We start from the raw sequence: 18,721 nt of genomic DNA, 5'->3' as shown, positions 1-18,721 counted from the left end.
CATCAGGGTAGAACATCGGCAGCTGGTGGTCCTCGAGGAGGCGGGCAGCAACAACCACTGCCAATGCTCATGGCCCCAGCCGGCCCCCAGCGACTCCAGCCCATGCTCAACACCAGCACCACAGTTCCAGGGCAGCCACCATATCATCACTGCTGCCCCCCCCCCCAGACACTGCGGGCCATATTTATACTCCGTTTGCGCCGAAATTGCGTCGTTTTTTTTGACGCAATTTCGACGCAAAACTAACGCCAACTAACGCCATATTTATACTATGGCGTTAGAGGCGAATAGCGCCAAAGTTCCCGGAATGTGCGTCATTTTTTAGCGTGAACCCCTTCCTTGCGTTAATGATATGCAAGGGAGGCGTTCCCGTCTAAAAAATGACTCCCAGGCCTTTACGTGGTATTTATACTCCCGGGCAAAAGAGACGCCCGGGAGTTGGCGTGGCAAAAAACGGCGCATTTGCGCCACTTTTTAACGCCTGCTCAGGGCAGGCGTTAAGGGGCCTGTGGGCTCAAAATGAGCCCACAGGTGCCCTCCCATGCCCCCAGGGACCCCCCCTGCCACCCTTGCCCACCCCAGGAGGACCCCCAAGGATGGAGGGACCCACCCCAGGGACATTCAGGTAAGTTCAGGTAAGTTTTATTTTTTATTTTTTATATTTTATTTTTGTGGCATAGGGGGGCCTGATTTGTGCCCCCCTACATGCCACTATGCCCAATGACCATGCCCAGGGGACAGAAGTCCCCTGGGCATGGCCATTGGGCAAGGGGGCATGACTCCTATCTTTACAATGATAGGAGTCATGTTGATGGGGGATGGGCGTCGAAAATAAATGGCGCAAGTCGGGTTAAGATGATTTTTTCGACGTAACCTGACTTGCCCCATTTTAAGACGCCCATGCGCCATCTTCCCCCTACGCCGGCGCTGTCTGGTCTACGTGGTTTTTTCCCACGCAAACCAGGCAGCGCCGGTCTGATTGCGCCGTCTAACGCCATTCCATAAATACGGCGCCCGCATGGCGCTTCAGAATGGCGTTAGACGGCGCAAAACTTTTTGACGCTAAACTGCGTTAGCGCAGTTTAGCGTCAAAAAGTATAAATATGGGCCTGCATTCCAACGCTGCATCCTTAGGAGGCTGGCACAAATAAAAGCCAAGCAGGCACGCATGGGGGGCTCCTCGAACAACTCCTGGCCCACTGTTAGTGCCCTCTTCTGTCCCTTATTAACCTTTTGTTTTGGTGGGAGGAACTTGTTGTGGGTGGAGAGGTTGGGAATGGGTTTTTGGGACTGGGTCCTTTGCACTTTGTTTTCTTTTATTCATAGACAATTGGACAAACAGTTTTTTTGGACATTGGTTGAGGAAAGGGAGATTTGTTTGGTGATAGAGGTGTGCCAGTTGTGGGTTTAAAGGGTGTGTTTTCTATTCTTGTTGTTAGGGACACAGTTAATAAATATTTATTCATTGTTATTTAAGCCTAAAATCTTTTTTGGGGTGTTTTACTTTGCACTGCTGCCTTTTAGCTCAGCGTGTTTTTAAAATCTGCTGATAGTGTATTCTTTTTAGTGCAGCATGTTTTAAAATCTCTGATAGTGGTTAACAATTAATAATGCAGTTAGGTACCCGTGTCCTACTACTCTCCTAGTCTCTGCACTGCATTCTGCAAATATATTTGACCAATAAGGAGTGGGTGGGGGGGAATTTGCCATTGCCTAATATATTGCCTAAACCAGTGGTTCCCAACCTTTTTACTTCTGTGGACCCCCATTTTATCAACACTGGAGCCCGGGGACCCTCCACTGAATCATTGTTGGAACCGGGGGACCCCCACTGAGTCAATACTGATAGCTGGGACCTAATATTATTAAATTTTTTAAGCTGTCGCGGACCCCTGACGATGCTTCGCGGACCCCCAGGGGTCACCGGCCCACAGGTTGGGAACCACTGGCCTAAACTAAACGTACAACAATGCTCCATATTTCTTCTACCTGAATAGATGAAGCGAGGGTTACATGGTTTCTCAAGGTGCCAACGTGGTGTACTAGTAGCATACTAACACACTAACAGTGAAGGCATCAGAAGCGAGGTCCCACTCCACCTAGGTGAACTCAAATGAAGATCCTGCACACTGAGTTGGTGTTGCTTCAACCACATCCACCCCACCAAGTGTGTGATTAATCAGTGGTGTAAATTATTAAGTAACACCTCAATAAATCACACAGCCCATGAAAAAAAGGGTTAAGGATTTGATGAATGGATGGGAAAGGGATGTAATGTAAAGTGTGACAAAAAGAAAAAACTATACAAACACAATATTTATCTGGGCAATGATCAGCAGCCTGTTGTGGAAGGAATAGAAAAAATAAATAAGTATGTGTGACACAGTTAACTTTACAGTCCATCAGCCCCAGAGAGTCCCAAGTTCTTATATATTTAAAACTGTTCTGTCACCTACGTTTGCAAAAAAGTAAATATAATTAATGTTGGGGTGAAGTTAACACACACAGTTCTAAAAAAGATTATTGAAAGAAAAATGATACTAGTCTATATTGCTAAATTGGATGGTGTATCTGCATTGTTCTTGAATTGCCCCATAAATCTTCTTGGGTGCCTGCCTGAAGTGGTCTCATAAGGTAAGCATTAGTGTTGTGGTGCAGGAGAAGAGGCGGCCTGCGGATTGTAAAACAAAAATGATTATCATGACATTGGAGAATCAAAAAGGATAGAATGGAAGATACGCTTCATGAGAAGTAGTGTACCAAGAAGACTCAGAGGTGGCAGAGCAAGAGCAAGGTCCGTTGCAATCATTAATTTTATGACTGATGTGCGATCAATTAAGTGCCAGCAATTACAACAACCAACAATCACAGAGAAGTGGCTGCGTGTATCGGGGTGATCGAACTCACAACTGTCATGATTATAATAACATTTAACTGAGAGCAAATGCATAACGTGACATCATCCATCACATAACAGTCTCTTCCAGTTACCTACAACAACAGGACTCCCACCCAACCACATAGTTTCAAATTTGAGCCAGCCAGCACACGTATGCAGCAGCATTGCATTTCTCAAATCAAGTAATCAACATGCCTCTCACTACCAGTCCACAGACTGATGTAGGCCTTTTAGACTCATCATCATCCATGTTGATTGCCATAAAGTTGATAACTTCCTTCTTCTGGAAGTTGTTTAAGTTGTCAATTCATGCTCTGAGTCCTTCCATCATTCTCCAGACTCTGATTAAAGATTATGTCCAACTCCATACCAACTGCTCCTGAGAGTCACATTCTCCCGAACCAATTGAGATAGATTGACCTGTAGGACATAGCTGCATTTAAAAACAAAAGAAACATTGAGCACTTTTTTGTGTAGACTAGGTTTGTGTTTGTTAGCTAAATGGACTGGACGGCTCTTTGGCAAATGTGAACCAGAAAACAAAGCACTGTGAAACCGCCAGCAAACAAATCTCGCTAAGTGTCAAAGGGGAAGGAAAAAAATCACCTTCAGGAAAAAAATTATCACCCATTATCAGGCCACCAACATTGCAAATCAATTGTGACACAAACACAATCAAGCATAATAATTATAGTTAAACAATAAACACCCACTCTTATTATCTACCACCACTAGACATGAGTCACATGAACCATCTCAACATTGAAACAAGAATCCCTCATATCATTCGTTCGGGCATATAGCATTACTTACCTGTTCCAATCAAGCATGGTGGAGCATTGCTTATCCTCTTTGATTCACAAAATGAATCACACATTGACCAGTAGGTTGTAAATAAAATATCCGGGCAGTCCTGCTTGTGGATAAAAGGAAGGAAAGGCACAGTATGGAGACATGCTTTGTCCCACAAATCTCCTTGAAGTGATTTTGGAGGGGGGGCTTCTTCACTGCACACTGGTCCAACTCCAATACAGCCATACATGTGCTTGAAACAGCTGTGGTTTATTAGTCATTGAGACAGAAACAAACAATTTAAAATAATAATGTTCCCCTAGCTTGCTATATCTTTGTTTTCTCAAAGCAGTCCATCAGTAGAAGAAAGTTCTATGGTGGCCCTAGTCTACTCAGTAGTCAGGAAAGAAGAGTTTGTCCTCAAAATAAAGTGGTTTGTCCAGAAGTTGGTCAGCTAACACACTACAATGGCCTGAGTTAGAACAATCACCCCCATCCACCTCCTGTTGTACTTCAGGTATACTGTAATTCAAACGTGTAAAGTGCTGATTTATTTTGATCATGGACAATTTCTCAATGTTTTGGGGCCAGAGACTGGTCCTCCTCACTGTGACAACTGCACCAGCTGCACTATCACACGCTCAGCAGACACCCTGCCCACAGGGAAAGCCTGCTGAGCACTGGCCACTGGTGCCTCTTAGCAAAAACAACAAGTGATGGACGGAATGCTGAACATTGTCAAACACTCACCCACCCCCAGTCATAGATCTGGGTTTAATCCATGTTTTTTTTGCTCACCATGCCACCCCAGCTTGAACCGAGCCATATGCAAATCAGTCTTGACCCTGTTCCTCATGGGAACAGTCCAGACCGAACTGCCAAGCCAGGTCCTCACTGGACCGGAAACAAGCATCCTAGGACTGGTTTCGGGGTTTCACCCCTCATCAGCCAGGCTAGCTTGAATCCAGTGGCATGGGAAGCACGGGACCCACGTCTGGGCATACCCTTCCCACTTAGGGCGACAAAGCAAAAACAACAAGTGATGGACGGAATGCTGAACATTGTCAAACACTCACCCCCAGTCATAGATCTGGGTTTAATCCATCGTTTTTTTGCTCACAATGCCACCCCAGCTTGAACCCAGCCATATGCAAATCAGTCTTAACCCTGTTCCTCATGGGAACAGTCCAGACCGAACTGCCAAGCCAGGTCCTCACTGGACCGGAAACAAGCATCCTGGGACCGGTTTCGGGGTTTCATCCCTCATCAGCCAGGCTAGCTTGAATCCAGTGGCATGGGAAGCACGGGACCCACGTCTGGGCATACCCTTCCCACTTAGGGCGACAAAGCAAAAACAACAAGTGATGGATGGAATGCTGAACATTGTCAAACACTCACCCCCAGTCATAGATCTGGGTTTAATCCATCGTTTTTTTGCTCACCATGCCACCCCAGCTTGAACCCAGCCATATGCAAATCAGTCTTGACCCTGTTCCTCATGGGAACAGTCCAGTCCGAACTGCCAAGCCAGGTCCTCACTGGACCGGAAACAAGCATCCTGGGACTGGTTTCAGGGTTTTACCCCTCATCAGCCAGGCTAGCTTGAATCCAGTGGCATGGGGAAGCACGAGACCCACGTCTGGGCATACCCTTCCCACTTAGGGCGACAAAGCAAAAACAACAAGTGATGGACGGAATGCTGAACATTGTCAAACACTCACCCCCAGTCATAGATCTGGGTTTAATCCATTGTTTTTTTGCTCACCATGCCACCCTAGCTTGAACCCAGCCATATGCAAATCAGTCTTGACCCTGTTCCTCATGGGAACAGTCCAGACCGAACTGCCAAGCCAGGTCCTCACTGGACCGGAAACAAGCATACTGGGACCGGTTTCGGGGTTTCACCCCTCATCAGCCAGGCTAGCTTGAATCCAGTGGCATGGGAAGCACGGGACCCACGTCTGGGCATACCCTTCCCACTTAGGGCGACAAAGCAAAAACAACAAGTGATGGACGGAATGCTGAACATTGTCAAACATTCACCCCCAGTCATAGATCTGGGTTTAATCCATCGTTTTTTTGCTCACCATGCCACCCCAGCTTGAACCCAGTAATATGCAAATCAGTCTTGACCCTGTTCCTCATGGGAACAGTCCAGACCGAACTGCCAAGCCAGGTCCTCACTGGACCGGAAACAAGCATCCTGGGAACGGTTTCGGGGTTTCACCCCTCATCAGCCAGACTAGCTTGAATCCAGTGGCATAGGAAGCACGGGACCCACGTCTGGGCATACCCTTCCCACTTAGGGCGACAAAGCAAAAACAACAAGTTATGGACGGAATGCTGAACATTGTCAAACACTCACCCCCAGTCATAGATCTGGGTTTAATACATCGTTTTTTTGCTCACCATGCCACCCCAGCTTGAACCCAGCCATATGCAAATCAGTCTTGACCCTGTTCCTCATGGGAACAGTCCAGACCGAACTGCCAAGCCAGGTCCTCACTGGACCAGAAACAAGCATCCTGGGCCCGGTTTCGGGGTTTCACCCCTCATCAGCCAGGCTAGCTTGAATCCATTGGCATGGGAAGCACGGGACCCACGTCTGGGCATACCCTTCCCACTTAGGGCGACAAAGCAAAAACAACAAGTGATGGACGGAATGCTGAACATTGTCAAACACTCACCCCCAGTCATAGATCTGGGTTTAATCCATCGTTTTTTTGCTCACCATGCCACCCCAGCTTGAACCCCGCCATATGCAAATCAGTCTTGACCCTGTTCCTCATGGGAACAGTCCAGACCGAACTGCCAAGCCAGGTCCTCACTGGACCAGAAACAAGCATCCTGAGACCGGTTTCTGGGTTTCACCCCTCATCAGCCAGGCTAGCTTGAATCCAGTGGCATGGGAAGCACGGACCCACGTCTGGGCATACCCTTCCCACTTAGGGCGACAAAGCAAAAACAACAAGTGATGGACGGAATGCTGAACATTGTTAAACACTCACCCCCAGTCATAGATCTGGGTTTAATCCATCGTTTTTTTGCTCACCATGCCACCCCAGCTTGAACCCAGCCATATGCAAATCAGTCTTGACCCTGTTCCTCATGGGGACAGTCCAGACCGAACTGCCAAGCCAGGTCCTCCTGGGACCGGTTTCGGGGATTCACCCCTCATCAGCCAGGCTAGCTTGAATCCAGTGGCATGGGAAGCACGGGACCCACGTCTGGGCATACACTTCCCACTTAGGGCGACAAAGCAAAAACAACAAGTGATGGACGGAATGCTGAACATTGTCAAACCACCAGTAATAGATCTGGGTTTAATCCATTGTTTTTTTGCTCACCATGCCACCCCAGCTTGAACCCAGCCATATGCAAATCAGTCTTGACCCTGTTCCTCATGGGAACAGTCCAGACCGAACTGCCAAGCCAGGTCCTCACTGGACCGGAAACAAGCATCCTGGGACCGGTTTCGGGGTTTCACCCCTCATCAGCCAGGCTAGCTTGAATCCAGTGGCATGGGAAGCACGGGACCATGTCTGGGCATACCCTTCCCACTTAGGGCGACAAAGCAAAAACAACAAGTGATGGACGGAATGCTGAACATTTTCAAACACTCACCCCCAGTCATAGATCTGGGTTTAATCCATCGTTTTTTTGCTCACCATGCCACCCCAGCTTGAACCCAGCCATATGCAAATCAGTCTTGACCCTGTTCCTCATGGGAACAGTCCAGACCGAACTGCCAAGCCAGGTCCTCACTGGACCGGAAACAAGCATCCTGGGACCGGTTTCGGGGTTTCACCCTCATCAGCCAGCCTAGCTTGAATCCAGTGGCATGGGAAGCACAGGACCCACGTCTGGGCATACCCTTCCCACTTAGGGCGACAAAGCAGAAACAATGAGTGATGGACGGAATGCTAAACATTGTCAAACACTCACCCCCAGTCATAGATCTGGGTTTAATCCATCATTCTTTTGCTCACCATGCCACCCCAGCTTGAACCCAGCCATATGCAAATCAGTCGTGACCCTGCTCCTCATGGGAACAGTCCAGACCGATCTGCCAAGCCAGGTCCTCACTGGACCAGAAAAAGCATCCTGGGACCGGTTTCGGGGTTTCACCCCTCATCAGCCAGGCTAGCTTGAATCCAGTGGCATGGGAAGCACGGGACCCACGTTTGGGCATACCCTTCCCACTTAGGGCGACAAAGCAAAAACAACAAGTGATGGACGGAATGCTGAACATTGTCAAACACTTACCCCCAGTCATAGATCTGGGTTTAATCCATCGTTTTTTTGCTCACCATGCCACCTCAGCTTGAACCCAGCCATATGCAAATCAGTCTTGACCCTGTTCCTCATGGGAACAGTCCAGACCGAACTGCCAAGCCAGGTCCTCACTGGACCGGAAACAAGCATACTGAGACCGGTTTCGGGGTTTCACCCCTCATCAGCCAGGCTAACTTGGGTCCATTGGCATGGGAAGCACGGACCCACGTCTGGGCATACCCTTCCCACTTAGGGCGACAAAGCAAAAACAACAAGTGATGGACGGAATGCTGAACATTGTCAAACACTCACCCCCCGTCATAGATCTGGGTTTAATCCATCGTTTTTTTGCTCACCATGCCACCCCAGCTTGAACCCAGCCATATGCAAATCAGTCTTGAATCTGTTCCGCATGGGAACAGTCCAGACCGAACTGCCAAGCCAGGTCCTCACTGGACCGGAAACAAGCATCCTGGGACTGGTTTCAGGGTTTCACCCCTCATCAGCCAGGCTAGCTTGAATCCAGTGGCATGGGAAGCACGGGACCCACGTCTTGGTATACCCTTCCCACTTAGAGCGACAAAGCAAAAACAACAAGTGATGGACGGAATGCTGAACATTGTCAAACACTCACCCCAGGCATAGATCTGGGTTTAATCCATCGTTTTTTTGCTCACCATGCCACCCCAGCTTGAACCCAGCCATATGCAAATCAGTCTTGACCCTGTTCCTCATGGGAACAGTCCAGACCGAACTGGAAACAAGCATCCTGGGACCGGTTTCGGGGTTTCACCCCTCATCAGCCAGGCTAGCTTGAATCCAGTGGCATGGGAAGCACGGGACCCACGTCTGGGCATACCCTTCCCACTTAGGGCGACAAAGCAAAAACAACAAATGATGGACGGAATGCTGAACATTGTCAAACACTCACCCCCAGTCATACGTAGATCTGGGTTTAATCCATCATTTTTTTGCTCACCATACCACCCCAGCTTGAACCTAGCCATATGCAAATCAGTCTTGACCCTGTTCCTCATGGGAACAGTCCAGACCGAACTGCCAAGCCAGGTACTCACTGGACCGGAAACAAGCATCCTGGGACTGGTTTCGGTGTTTCACCCCTCATCAGCCAAGCTAGCTTGAGTCCAGTGGCATGGGAAGCACGGGACCCACGTCTGGGCATACCCTTCCCACTTAGGGCGACAAAGCAAAAACAACAAGTGATGGACGGAATGCTGAACATTGTCAAACACTCACCCCCAGTCATAGATCTGGGTTTAATCGATCGTTTTTTTGCTCACCATGCCACCCCAGCTTGAACCCAGCCATATGCAAATCAGTCTTGACCCTGTTCCTCATGGGAACAGTCCAGACCGAACTGCCAAGCCAGGTCCTCACTGGACCGGAAACAAGCATCCTGGGACCGGTTTTGGGATTTCACTTCTCATCAGCCAGGCTAGCTTGAATCCAGTGGCATGGGAAGCACGGGACCCACGTCTGGTCATACCCTTCCCACTTAGGGCGACAAAGCAAAAACAACAAGTGATGGACGGAATGCTAAACATTGTCAAACACTCACCCCCAGTCATAGATCTGGGTTTAATCCATCGTTTTTTTCCTCACCATGCCACCCCAGCTTGAACCCAGCCATATGCAAATCAGTCTTGACCCTGTTCCTCATGGGAACAGTCCAGACCGAACTGCCAAGCCAAGTCCTCACGGGACCGAAAACAAGCATCCTGGGACCGGTTTCGGGGTTTCACCCCTCATCAGCCAGCCTAGCTTGAATCCAGTGGCATGGGAAGCACGGGACCCACGTCTAGGCATACCCTTCCCACTTAGGGCGACAAAGCAAAAACAACAAGTGATGGACGGAATGCTGAACATTGTCAAACACTCACCCCCAGTCATAGATCTGGGTTTAATCCATCCTTTTTTTGCTCACCATGCCACCTCAGCTTGAACCCAACCATATGCAAATCAGTCTTGACCCTGTTCCTCATGGGAACAGTCCAGACGGAACTGCCAAGCCAGGTCCTCACTGGACAGGAAACAAGCATCCTGGGACCGGTTTCGGGGTTTCACCCCTCATCAGCCAGGCTAGCTTGAATCCAGTGGCATGGGAAGCACGGGACCCACGTCTGGGCATACCCTTCCCACTTAGGGCGACAAAGCAAAAACAACAAGTGATGGACGGAATGCTGAACATTGTCAAACACTCACCCCCAGTCATAGATCTGGTTTTAATCCATCGTTTTTTTGCTCACCATGCCACCCCAGCTTGAACCCAGCCATATGCAAATCAGTCTTGACCCTGTTCCTCATGGGAACAGTCCAGACCGAACTGCCAAGCCAGGTCCTCACTGGACCAGAAACAAGCATCCTGGGAACGGTTTCGGGGTTTCACCCCTCATCAGCCAGGCTAGCTTTAATGCAGTGGCATGGGAAGTACGGGACCCACGTTTGGGCATACCCTTCCCACTTAGGGCGACAAAGCAAAAACAACAAGTGATGAACGGAATGCTGAACATTCTCAAACACTCACCACCAGTCATAGATCTGGGTTTAATCCATCGTTTTTTTGCTCACCATGCCACCCCAGCTTGAACCCAGCCATATGCAAATCAGTCTTGACCCTGATCCTCATGGGAACAGTCCAGACCAAAATCAATCTGAGACCGGTTTCGGGGTTTCACCCCTCATCAGCCAGGCTAGCTTGAATCCAGTGGCATGGGAAGCACGGACCCACGTCTGGGCATACCCTTCCCACTTAGGGCGACAAAGCAAAAACAACAAGTGATGGACGGAATGCTGAACATTGTCAAACACTCACCCCAAGTCATAGATCTGGCTTTAATCCATCGTTTTTTTGCTCACCATGCCACCCCAGCTTGAACCCAGCGATATGCAAATCAGTCTTGACCCTGTTCCTCATGGGAACAGTCCAGACCGAACTGCCAAGCCAGGTCCTCACTGGACCGGAATCAAGCATCCTGGGACCGGTTTCGGGGTTTCACCCCTCATCAGCCAGGCTAGCTTGAATCCAGTGGCATGGGAAGCACGGGACCCACGTCTGGGCATACCCTTCCCACTTAGGGCGACAAAGCAAAAACAACAAGTGATGGACCGAATGCTGAACATTGTCAAACACTCACCCCCAGTCATAGATCTGGGTTTAATCCATCGTTTTTTTGATCACCATGCCACCCCAGCTTGAACCCAGCCATATGCAAATCAGTCTTGACCCTGTTCCTCATGGGAACAGTCCAGACTGAACTGCCAAGCCAAACAAGCATCCTGGGACTGGTTTCGGGGTTTCACCACTCATCAGCCGGGCTAGCTTGAGTCCAGTGGCATGGGAAGCACGGGACCCACGTCTGGGCATACCCTTCCCACTTAGGGCGACAAAGCAAAAACAACAAGTGATGGACCGAATGCTGAACATCGTCAAACACTCACCCCCAGTCATAGATCTGGGTTTAATCCATCGTTTTTTTGATCACCATGCCACCCCAGCTTGAACCAGCCATATGCAAATCAGTCTTGACCCTGTTCCTCATGGGAACAGTCCAGACTGAACTGCCAAACCAAACAAGCATCCTGGGACTGGTTTCGGGGTTTCACCCCTCATCAGCCGGGCTAGCTTGAGTCCAGTGGCATGGGAAGCACGGGACCCACGTCTGGGCATACCCTTCCCACTTAGGGCGACAAAGCAAAACAACAAGTGATGGACCGAATGCTGAACATTGTCAAACACTCACCCCCAGTCATAGATTTGGGTTTAATCCATCGTTTTTTTTGATCACCATGCCACCCCAGCTTGAACTCAGCCATATGCAAATCAGTCTTGACCCTGTTCCTCATGGGAACAGTCCAGACTGAACTGCCAAGCCAAACAAGCATCCTGGAACTGGTTTCGGGGTTTCACCCCTCATTAGCTGGGCTAGCTTGAGTCCAGTGGCATGGGAAGCACGGGACCCACGACTGGGCATACCCTTCCCACTTAGGGCGACAAAGCAAAAACAACAAGTGATGGACCGAATGCTGAACATTGTCAAACACTCACCCCCAGTCCTAGATCTGGGTTCAATCCATCGTTTTTTTTGCTCACCATGCCACCCCAGCTTGAACCCAGCAATATGCAAATCAGTCTTGACCCTGTTCCTCATGGGAACAGTCCAGACCAAACTGCCAAGCCAGGTCCTCACTGGACCGGAAACAAGCATCCTGGGACCGGTTTCGGGGTTTCACCCCTCATCAGCCAGGCTAGCTTGAATCCAGTGGCATGGGAAGCACGGGACCCATGTCTGGGCATACCCTTCCCACTTAGGGCGACAAAGTAAAAACAACAAGTGATGGACGGAATGCTGAACATTGTCAAATACTCACCCCCAGTCATAGATCTGGGTTTAATCCATCGTTTTTTTGCTCACCATGCCACCCCAGCTTGAACTCAGCCATATGCCAGGCAGTCTTGACCCTGTTCCTCATGGGAACAGTCCAGACTGAACTGCCAAGCCAAACAAGCATCCTGGGACTGGTTTCGGGGTTTCACCCCTCATCAGCTGGGCTAGCTTGAGTCCAGTGGCATGGGAAGCACGGGACCCACGTCTGGGCATACCCTTCCCACTTAGGGCGACAAAGCAAAAACAACAAGTGATGGAGCGAATGCTGAACATTGTCAAACACTCACCCCCAGTCCTAGATCTGGGTTCAATCCATCGTTTTTTTGCTCACCATGCCACCCCAGCTTGAACCCAGCAATATGCAAATCAGTCTTGACCCTGTTCCTCATGGGAACAGTCCAGACCAAACTGCGAAGCCAGGTCCTCACTGGACCGGAAACAAGCATCCTGGGACCGGTTTCGGGGTTTCACCCCTCATCAGCCAGGCTAGCTTGAATCCAGTGGCATGGGAAGCACGGGACCCATGTCTGGGCATACCCTTCCCACTTAGGGCGACAAAGTAAAAACAACAAGTGATGGACGGAATGCTGAACATTGTCAAATACTCACCCCCAGTCATAGATCTGGGTTTAATCCATCGTTTTTTTGCTCACCATGCCACCCCAGCTTGAACCCAGCCATATGTAAATCAGTCTTGACCCTGTTCCTCATTGAACAGTCCAGACCGCACTGCCAATCCAGGTCCTCACTGGACCAGAAACAAGCATCCTGGGACCGGTTTCAGGGTTTCACCCCTCATCATCCAGGCTAGCTTGAATCCAGTGGCAAGGGAAGCACGGGACCCACGTCTGGGCATACCCTTCCCATTTAGGGCGACAAAGCAAAAACAACAAGTGATGGATGGAATGCTGAACATTGTCAAACACTCACCCCCAGTCATAGATCTGGGTTTAATCCATCGTTTTTTTGCTCTCCATGCCACCCCAGCTTGAACCCAGCCATATGCAAATCAGTCTTGACCCTGTTCCTCATGGGAACAGTCCAGACCAAACTGCCAAGCCAGGTCCTCACTGGACCACAAACAAGCATCCTGGGACCGGTTTCGGGGTTGCACCCCTCATCAGCCAGGCTAGCTTGAATCCAGTGGCATGGGAAGCACGGGACCCACGTTTGGGCATACCCTTCCCACTTAGGGCAACAAAGCAAAAACAACAAGTGATGGACAGAATGCTGAACATTGTCAAACACTCACCCCCAGTCATAGATCTGGGTTTAATCCATCGTTTTTTTGCTCACCATGCCACCCCAGCTTGAACCCAGCCATATGTAAATCAGTCTTGACCCTGTTCCTCATGGGAACAGTCCAGACCGCACTGCCAATTCAGGTCCTCACTGGACCGGAAACAAGCATCCTGGGACCGGTTTCGGGGTTTCACCCCTCATCAGCCAGGCTAGCTTGAATCCAGTGGCATGGGAAGCACGGGACCCACGTTTGGGCATACCCTTCCCACTTAGGGCAACAAAGCAAAAACAACAAGTGATGGACGGAATGCTGAACATTGTCAAACACTCACCCGCAGTCATAGATCTGGGTTTAATCCATCATTTTTTTGCTCACCATGCCACCCCAGCTTGAACCCAGCCATATGCAAATCAGTCTTGACCCTGTTCCTCATGGGAACAGTCCAGACCAAACTGCCAAGCCAGGTCCTCACTGGACCGGAAACAAGCATCCTGGGACCGGTTTCGGGGTTTCACCCCTCATCAGCCAGGCTAGCTTGAATCCAGTGGCATGGGAAGCACGGGACCCATGTCTGGGCATACCCTTCCCACTTAGGGCGACAAAGTAAAAACAACAAGTGATGGACGGAATGCTGAACATTGTCAAATACTCACCCCCAGTCATAGATCTGGGTTTAATCCATCGTTTTTTTGCTCACCATGCCACCCCAGCTTGAACTCAGCCATATGCCAGGCAGTCTTGACCCTGTTCCTCATGGGAACAGTCCAGACTGAACTGCCAAGCCAAACAAGCATCCTGGGACTGGTTTCGGGGTTTCACCCCTCATCAGCTGGGCTAGCTTGAGTCCAGTGGCATGGGAAGCACGGGACCCACGTCTGGGCATACCCTTCCCACTTAGGGCGACAAAGCAAAAACAACAAGTGATGGAGCGAATGCTGAACATTGTCAAACACTCACCCCCAGTCCTAGATCTGGGTTCAATCCATCGTTTTTTTGCTCACCATGCCACCCCAGCTTGAACCCAGCAATATGCAAATCAGTCTTGACCCTGTTCCTCATGGGAACAGTCCAGACCAAACTGCGAAGCCAGGTCCTCACTGGACCGGAAACAAGCATCCTGGGACCGGTTTCGGGGTTTCACCCCTCATCAGCCAGGCTAGCTTGAATCCAGTGGCATGGGAAGCACGGGACCCATGTCTGGGCATACCCTTCCCACTTAGGGCGACAAAGTAAAAACAACAAGTGATGGACGGAATGCTGAACATTGTCAAATACTCACCCCCAGTCATAGATCTGGGTTTAATCCATCGTTTTTTTGCTCACCATGCCACCCCAGCTTGAACCCAGCCATATGTAAATCAGTCTTGACCCTGTTCCTCATTGAACAGTCCAGACCGCACTGCCAATCCAGGTCCTCACTGGACCAGAAACAAGCATCCTGGGACCGGTTTCAGGGTTTCACCCCTCATCATCCAGGCTAGCTTGAATCCAGTGGCAAGGGAAGCACGGGACCCACGTCTGGGCATACCCTTCCCATTTAGGGCGACAAAGCAAAAACAACAAGTGATGGATGGAATGCTGAACATTGTCAAACACTCACCCCCAGTCATAGATCTGGGTTTAATCCATCGTTTTTTTGCTCTCCATGCCACCCCAGCTTGAACCCAGCCATATGCAAATCAGTCTTGACCCTGTTCCTCATGGGAACAGTCCAGACCAAACTGCCAAGCCAGGTCCTCACTGGACCACAAACAAGCATCCTGGGACCGGTTTCGGGGTTGCACCCCTCATCAGCCAGGCTAGCTTGAATCCAGTGGCATGGGAAGCACGGGACCCACGTTTGGGCATACCCTTCCCACTTAGGGCAACAAAGCAAAAACAACAAGTGATGGACAGAATGCTGAACATTGTCAAACACTCACCCCCAGTCATAGATCTGGGTTTAATCCATCGTTTTTTTGCTCACCATGCCACCCCAGCTTGAACCCAGCCATATGTAAATCAGTCTTGACCCTGTTCCTCATGGGAACAGTCCAGACCGCACTGCCAATTCAGGTCCTCACTGGACCGGAAACAAGCATCCTGGGACCGGTTTCGGGGTTTCACCCCTCATCAGCCAGGCTAGCTTGAATCCAGTGGCATGGGAAGCACGGGACCCACGTTTGGGCATACCCTTCCCACTTAGGGCAACAAAGCAAAAACAACAAGTGATGGACGGAATGCTGAACATTGTCAAACACTCACCCGCAGTCATAGATCTGGGTTTAATCCATCATTTTTTTGCTCACCATGCCACCCCAGCTTGAACCCAGCCATATGCAAATCAGTCTTGACCCTGTTCCTCATGGGAACAGTCCAGACCGAACTGCCAAGCCAGGTCCTCACTGGACTGGAAACAAGCATCCTGAGACCGGTTTCGGGCTTTCACCCCTCATCAGCCAGGCTAGCTTGAATCCAGTGGCATGGGAAGCACGGACCCACGTCTGGGCATACCCCTCCCACTTAGGGCGACAAATCAAAAACAACAAGTGATGGACGGAATGCTGAACATTGTCAAACACTCACCCCCAGTCATAGATCTGGGTTTAGTCCATCATTTTTTTGCTCACCATGCCACCCCAGCTTGAACCCAGCCATATGCAAATCAGTATTGACCCTGTTCCTCATGGGAACAGTCCAGACCGAACTGCCAAGCCAGGTCCTCTTCCCATACCAATACACCAATGGGTTTTGATCAAGCTAGACCTCCGGTGGGTCATCCAGGTAGGCTTGGACCATCCTCTCAATATTCATTGATGTTCCACCTTGCTCAACCTCTTTTGCCTTCACATCGGCAGTGGACTTAAGCCCTGCAATTAAAAACCAATCAAATGCAGATTTTGGGGCTGATGCTCCTGTTCCTGTTATTATTGCTGGTGTTGGTTTTGGCTGCTGTGAGCCAACAGCACTGTCTACAGGCTCAGTGGAAGTTATAGTCTGCACCCCAGAACCTCTGCCCGCCCATGAGTAGGCCTCTAATTCCCTGCTGATCTTTTTCTAGGGTGCTGCCTTGCTCAGCAATCCACATCTTGTAGGTTGAAACATCCCCATCTGAAAAAGGTATGAAAGTGGCCAGCAATTGTTTGTACCGTGGGTCAAGAATTGTGGCACAGATGTAATGTTTGGATGACACAATGGTGGTCATTCTGACCTCGGCGGTAAAAGGCGCCTACCGCCGGTCAGAAATCCTCCATAATCCCGCCGCGGTCGCGGAAACCCGCCACGGTCATTCTGACCCGCAGAAGGCAAACCTCCGAAAATCCGACCGCCACAACAGACCGCCAGACCAGCGGTCGGCGGAAAGGTGGAGGTGACAAAACCTCCACCGTCACGCCAACAGAAATACGCCCATGCCATTACGACCCACGAATCCACGCGGCGGTCATTCAAACGCGGTATTCCATTGGCGGGACACACCGCCGCGGTCAGAATACACACAAACGAACAAAACTCAGCCACATTGGACGATTTGAATCCCACACACCTGATACACATACACACACCACTCCCACACACACAATACAATATAAAACACCCACCCACATCACCCACAAACCCCTACGCTAAAAAATTCGTAAAGAAGGCAAGAGCGAGACACCAGCATCCAAAAAATAACAGCCACAGCCACTCAACACCATCACCCACACACTATCCACACACAAAACAACACACACCACCACACTCAACTCACTTAAATACACATACTCCACCCCACACATCATACACACCACCCCATGGCACCCCAAAGACAACCCCGCTTCACAGACGAAGAACTCAGGGTCATGGTGGAGGAAATCGTTCGGGTAGAGCCCCAGCTGTTCGGCACACAGATACAATACACCAGCATTGCCCGGAGGACGGAGCTATGGCAGAGGATTGTCGACAGGGTGAACGCAGTGGGACAGCACCCCAGAAATCGGGAAGACATCAGGAAGCGATGGAACGACCTACGGGGGAAGGTGCGTTCCATGGTATCCAGGCACAACATCGCCGTGCAGAAGACTGGCGGAGGACCCCCACCTCAACCCCCACAATTCACATCATGGGAGGAGGAAGTCTTGAACATCCTGCATCCTGACGGCCTCGCAGGAGTCGGCGGAGGAATGGATACTGGTAAGTTGAAGCTTCAATACTGCTTCCCCCCCACCTGCATGCCAAATCAGACACCAACCCTCACCCCCATCCTCGAACCCCACCCTCACCCCCACCCCCATCCTCACCCCCACCCTCACCCCCACCACCATCCTCACCCCCACCACCATCCTCACCCCCACCCCCAGCACACCTATTCCCCGCCAATGTCTCACCATCACAACCCACACATCCCAAAACCTAGGCCTGCATGCGTCCACTAAGCATGGACACCCATCACCAAAGCATGTCCACATCCCCCCCACAAGCCACCCTCACCAAAGCCCCCACACACGAATGCCAGCACTTGGGGACACGAGAACCCACAGATACACCCATATGCCACACATTGAAACTATAACCATACCTCTATACCCCTGCAGGACCCGACCGTCAACACACCGCGGCGGAGGGGCCAGAATTCTCCACACCCCCCACCCAAGAGGCCGTCAGCGATGACAGCAGCTCTGTCGACTTGGACACCGATGACCAGCCCGGACCATCGGGGACCTCTGGACAGTCGGTTCCCCTCACACAGGCCCAGGCCACTACAGACCCAAACCCCTCTGGGAACACCAGCACAGCTCCCACCCAGCGGGCCCATGCCTCTGTCTCCAGGGCGCGTCAATCTGCGGTGTGTCTACCACTACAGGGCACCCAGGATAACCCACCACCCCAACAACAACAGGGACCTGGGGGCAGTGGTAGTGGGCACACCGGCCAGGGGGCAGAGGCCCAGGGAAACAGGGGAACTCGGAGGGCAGCTGTGCGACAGGGGGGGGAGGAGAGGCCCAGGGAACCCACTCTCCACGAGGTCCTCACCACCATCATGGGAGCATACAACCGCTCCCAGGAGACGATGGCGACGGTACTGGCCCGGTTCCAGGAGATCCAGGTACTGCAGGAGGAACACTATCGGGGGTACAGGGAGGACAT

This window comes from Pleurodeles waltl, chromosome 8, assembly GCF_031143425.1.
Source record: "Pleurodeles waltl isolate 20211129_DDA chromosome 8, aPleWal1.hap1.20221129, whole genome shotgun sequence".
Classification (NCBI taxonomy): domain Eukaryota; kingdom Metazoa; phylum Chordata; class Amphibia; order Caudata; family Salamandridae; genus Pleurodeles; species Pleurodeles waltl.
Note: the sequence above shows the minus strand (reverse complement) of the source record.